Consider the following 6,025-nt stretch of genomic DNA (forward strand, 5'->3'; position numbering starts at 1 on the left):
AGTTTTCACTGGAATCAGTTTGAGTATTGGCTCTGTTTATAATGTTGATATTCAGTGTGTAGACACCATGTTGCTGTGTGTTTTCTCTTTGTCCCACCTAGTCTGTGTTCTTTGCTCTTGCCTTCTTTTAGAAGTATGAAGTGTTTCTCTAGTTCTGTGCTCCTCTGTCAGGTTGTTGGGTGCACATTCGCAGACACAGCGTGTGTTTTACATTCAAGTCTAACTTAGTACTCTTACTGCCTCCCTGACACGACTGTTTGCTACTGTCACTGTCACACTTTAAACTGTTAGATATATTTTTGGCATTAACATCACTGTTTTGTAGAGTTAGTATTTACCCTCACAGTTACCTCATTGTTGGTCTCTACTTGTTTTTTATATTTCTGTCAGAGACTACTTTTCTTTTTCCCAAAGCACTGCCTTAATATTTTTTTTAGGTCATGTGTGTGGGGGATGAGTTGTCTCATTTCCATTTGCCCTCAAAGTCTCTATTTTGCTTTCACTTTCGAAGAGAGTTTTTGTTGGATATAGAATTCCAGGTTGGTGGTTATTTGTTTTTCAGCATTTTACAGATGCCAGTCCATTATCTTCTGACTTCCTTGTTCTTGGAAAGTCAGTTCTCAGTGTTGTTGTGCCGTTAAAAGCCACACCCTTTTTCCTCTGAGCACTTGAACATTTTCTTCTTGCCTTAGGCACCCGCAGAGCTGCTGAAACCAATGTGTGGTTTTCATTTTTGGCTCAATGGTCTGATTCTTGAACCAACTATTTCCACTGTCCCTGTCAGTCAGTTCAGTCACTCTGTGTCTGACCCGTTGCAACCCCATGGGCTGCAGCATGCCAGGCTTCCCTGTCCATCACCAACTCCTGGAGCTTGCTCAAGCTCATGTCCATCAAGTCGGTGATGCCATCCAACCAGCTCATCCTCTGTCGTCCCCTTCTCCTCCTGCCTTCAGTCTTCCCCATCATCAGGTTCTTTTCCAATGAGTCAGTTCTTTGCATCAGGTGGCCAAAGTATTGGAGCTTCAGCATCAGTCTTTCCAATGAATATTCAGGACTGATTTGCATTAGGATTGACTGACTGATTGGATCTCCTAGTAGTCCATGGGGCTCTCAAGAGTCTTCTCCAACTCCCCAGTTCAGAAGCATTGATTCTTTGGCCTTCAGCCTTCTTCATGGGCCAACTCTCACATCCATACATGACTACTGGAAAAACCATAGCTTTGACTAAATGAACCTTTGTTGGCAGAGTAATGTCTCTGCTTTTTAATATGCTGTCTAGATTTGTCATAGGTTTCCTTCCAAGGAGCAAGCATCTTTTAATTTCACCATCTGCAGTAATTTTGGAGCCCAAGAAAATAAAGTGTGTCACTGTTTCCACTGTTCCCCCATTTATTTGCCATGAAGTGATGGGGCTGGATGCTATGATCTTCATTTTTTGAATGTTGAGTTTTATGCCAGATTTTTCACTCTCCACTTTCACTTTCATTAAGAGGCTCTTTAGTTTCACCTGGAGGCATTTCTTATTCCCCTTTCTGTCTTTTCTCCACCATGAGGGTCCCCATTTATAGTTTTTAACAACATAGTTTAACAACAGACTCCTTCAATACATTCTATCCTTTTTCCCTCTTATATATATATTGTAACTGATCCGTCCTTCAGTTCACTGATCCTCTCTTCAGCTACGTCCAATCTGATGTTAAGCCCAGAGACTGAGTTCTTAAATTCAGTCACTGTTATTGTAAAGTTCTAGATTGGTTTTGATTCTCAGAAATTTTTCCTTTCGTCAAGTATATTTTTGAACAGGTGACATTTGCATCTGATACCTCTAGCATACCTCTGATATGCTGATATATATCTCATACCTCTGGATCTGGTTCAACTCTTTTTCTCTTGGTCCTGTTTGTTGTTACACCCTCTTTTGCTTCTTTGGTTGCATGTTGGACATTATGTTTGGAAAACCCTAGAGGTTCTGAGTGATGCTGCCTTCTCCAGAGTTTCCTCTGACGCAGACCTCCAGTGGGGACAGAGCTGTCTGTTCACTCAGGGCCTGAGGGACTTGAGGCTTGGATCCTTTTAAGCTCAGTCTCAGCAGCCTTCACCCACCTTCCCCCCCGACCCCAGGGAGCTTTCCAGCGTCTCCAGTGTCTGGAAGCCTGGGGTGCCTCCCAGGGCCCCCCCTTCTCGGCAGGTCCTGAAGCCCACTGTCTCTCCTGAGCACCACAAGGTGACTGATAGTCAGCGTTCAGCCGGTTTGGGCAGAGTGTTGGGTACGTTTTCTGACATCCAGACTGACTTGTCAGGCCTGCGCTCGACTTTTTGTCTCCACAGCCCAAGGAACCCTCCAGAGCTGTGTTAGCCAGCCCCCTCTGCTTGACTTTTTCCCTTCCTTTTCTTCACAGAGTCAGCTTTGCGCAGATGCCAGGAGGGAAGGAGCAGCCCTCTCAGTCTCCAGCTCCCTCACTGAGCTTCGCTTTTGTTTGAAATCTTGGATTGTGGCTGCCTAAGGACCTCTTTTAAACCTTATTTAGCTTTTGTAGCTCTTGGTAGGCTGACCTACAAGATGCTAGCGTCTGTCACTGGAAGTGGAGACACCCTGGGGGGTCTTCTGTCATCTGAAGCCACATGTAACAGTCACAGTAATTGTCTTGATCAAGTTTATTTGATACCAGGGAAAACAAGAACCAGGGGTCCTTGCTTGGTACCCATGGTTGTGTTTCTGGTCAGAATCCCCAGCTTGCCCGGGCTGTTTCAGTGCCACGTGAACTTGGGAAGGAGGTGGAGCAGGCGGCCCACATGGCCTGGAGACAGAGGAGCCAGTCTCCCCTCTGCCCTTGCCCCTGGCGGCCCAGGGCAGGCTGTGCAATGCCGGGCTGCTGGTGGTGGAGGCCAAGGCTGAGGAGGGAGGGGTTACGTGACCTGTATTCTGTGACATGGTCACATGTGGGTTTTCTTTTTCAGTTTGAAAAAATGACTGCTTTTAGTCTTCCCTCCAGTTTCACTTTAAGGTGGAAAATGAAGATTTTATTCGTATAGTTGAGCACAGTGACCTTACAGTCTTTTTGAAAGCAACAGTTGATGTTTTAAGAACACATCTCAGAGAACTCCAGTAGATAAAGCTAAAAAAAGAGAACGTGTTCAGGGTGAACTGCGGGCGGGACCCCAAACTGTACCCTGTCTCTCCCAGAGTGCGTAATTGCTGAGATGGGTGGATATAGGATCCCAAGCATCCTGGGGACCGAGGTCCTCAAATGACAGCAGAGGTCCGGGCTGAGCCAGGAGCAAGTGGCCTGTGCCCTGGCGAGTGGAGAGCCACGAGGGTGGGAGTGGAGCCAGGAGAGGGGTGGGAGACTCAGGCGGGGTCTGGGAGGTGCTGGCTGTCGCGGCTCGAGGCAGGGACACCCCTGAACCTCCACCATGCATTCCCCACGGGGCAGAGTCGTCTGGCAGCCAAGGGTCGAAGTTAAGAGGGCAAGTTCGCAGCAGGTTGAATGAACCCCTGTACCCACTGTGGGTTCATTTTAAGTGCCTGGAGTGAGGTTGGTCAAGCCCTTGCTGAGCTCGAGTGAGGGAGTCCAACAGGGAGGACCGAGCTCAGGGTGAGAGTGAGGGGCAGCTAGCGTGGTGAGTCCTCCTCAGCTGGGTGGGTTCTGGGGACGCCCTTGAGTTCAGGGCTGCCCTTTCAGTAGCCTCACTGGAGGCCTGTTTGGGGGGTAGAGGGGGCAGAAGCCCACTTAGAAGACGTGCTCATTCCCAGGGGTGGTGGTTTCTGAAGGAGTTTATACTGGTTGGTTCGACTGTGACCCAGTACCTTGCAGGGTCATGTTTGACAGGGGGCCTGAGCCATGGGCACAGCCTGCCTTCTCCTGCACTCCACACTCAATTGTTGTCTTTTTGGCAGCCCCTCCCCCCTCTCTGCACCCTTGAGAGTGGGCCTGAGCCCAGCCCCCCTGTTGCCACGGAGCCCCTTGTGACCGAGTGGGTTCCAGTTCTGGGCTCCTGGGAGATGTGCTGGAGGCAGAGCCTTCATGCAATTTGGTGGTCATAGTGTGAGAGCAGTGGTCATAGTGTGAGAACGGTGTGTGTGAGAGTGGTGTGTGAGAGAAGTGTGTGTGAGAGTGGTGGTCGTAGTGTGAGATTGGTGGTGATAGCTCGGTAGCCGAGGTATCCTACCGTGAAACAGTGGTTGCCCCCAAGTGGGGGGCTGCCCCCATCCGCGAGGATGGGTCGCAGAAGGGCCTGCCTTTGGGCGTTATTCCAGCGCTGCAACCCCAAGGCAAAGACGAAGCCTAGGAAAGACTTGGCCTCGGCCCACGTCCTGGAAGCAGAGCGGCCTGAGGTGAGAGCAGCCGGGGGCTGGGCCCGTCAGATTGGCCCTCACCCGGCGAAGCACTGGGGTTGTGTTTCACTTTGTTAGCATGGTTGTGGGCCCTGCCGGCCAGGGCGTTCTGGCCTTAGTGGGCAGGATCGACCCCAGCAGGTTTACCTTGTAAGAGGTTGTGCAGTTGCTGCGTGGAGGATGGGCGGGGGCCCCACAAGAAGGGAAACACTGGCTGGAGAAGTCACTGGGGCACATGGACTGAGCTATAGAGTCAGTCCTTGAAGCAGAAAGGCTAAGCCCCTTAATGTCTCCCTTCTTGCAAAGAAAGGATATACGGGCTGGAGGAATCTCTGGGGCATGAGGATCGAGCTAGAGAGTCAGTCCTTGAAGCAGAAAGGCTAAGCCCGTTAATGTCTCCCATGTTACAAAGCACAGACCAGTGTGTCCAGTATTTTAATGACAGGTACCTACTGCTTACATGTACGACATACACCCTCATAGCTACACATGTCTACTACATGCCTCTTACAAGTGCTGGGCACTGTTCTGGGTGCTGAACACTCAGTATGTAGTAGGGGATACGTAGCCCAGGATTTTTTTAATTTCTGCAAAGAAAAATAGAAGAACGAAAGACTCCGTGTGGTTCAGTTTGAGCAAGTTCACCACATGGACGGCCCTGCATGCACGCAAATTGTGGTAAAGTACATATAACATAAATTTAACATTTTAACCAGTTGATTGAATGACTGGGTGGCTTCTGTGGAGTCAGGGTAACAGATGGCTTTAAGGTGCCATCTGCCTTTTTCCCAGAGAAACACTCCAAAGCCTCATGGCCTTGTAGACCTTCCTTTTTTTCTTCACTCTCCCCAGTGGCTCTAGGTCACTGGTCTGTGTGTCATTTAAGAATCTCTTTATCCACTTTGTTGTTAGGTTTACGTTTTGGAAAGTTTCTCAAATGTCCCTGGGTCTTGAGAAGGCAGGCTTGGATGCCAGGTTCTCTCCTGCCGCATGCCTGCCAGGTCGAGGTGGAGGCTGAAGGCCGGTCTGAGTTGTTGTGGTCTGTGTGGTCCTGGGGTCAGTGGACCCCTCTTCTCTGGAGGGGCATGGAGATCCTTTGTGTGGAGCCTGGAGAGACTTGACAGGGTCAGTCTTCACAGTCTCGCTCTCTTTTTAATTTATGTTTGCATTTAGTTTCTCATTTAACTGTTTTCTAGGAATTTCCAACTCTTGAAGAATACACATACAGGGAGCAGCTTTGTAAAAGCAAAGAGGAAATCGCTCAGCTAAAAGCTGAAAGAAACAATACCAGGGTCAGTAGGGGGATTCTCACGTGTTGACATTTGCCCCACGGGGGTCACTGCTGGCCTCCGTGTGCTGTCTTTAAACTTTGTCTGATTTTCAAGTCATTTTCCACATCTTCCCACTGAACAGACCAGGGTGGATCAGCTCTGGGTTCTCATACCTTGCTTCAAATTTCTGGTGAGAGCTAATGTAATTTTAGTACATATGAGGGGGGAGTTCTCTTAACTTACATTTTTGTCCACGCTACAGTTTGTGTGGGATCTTAGTTCCCCAACCAGGGGTTAAAACCCATGATCCTTGAAGAAGTGTCGAGTCTTAACTACTGGACCCCTGGGGAAGTCCACTCTAACTTTCGACTGAACTGGCAGAATTCCAACGTGCCTTAGCATGTTTCCGGCTATAGCG

This window comes from Bos javanicus, chromosome 6 (assembly GCF_032452875.1).
Source record: "Bos javanicus breed banteng chromosome 6, ARS-OSU_banteng_1.0, whole genome shotgun sequence".
In the NCBI taxonomy this organism is placed as follows: Eukaryota; Metazoa; Chordata; class Mammalia; order Artiodactyla; family Bovidae; genus Bos; species Bos javanicus.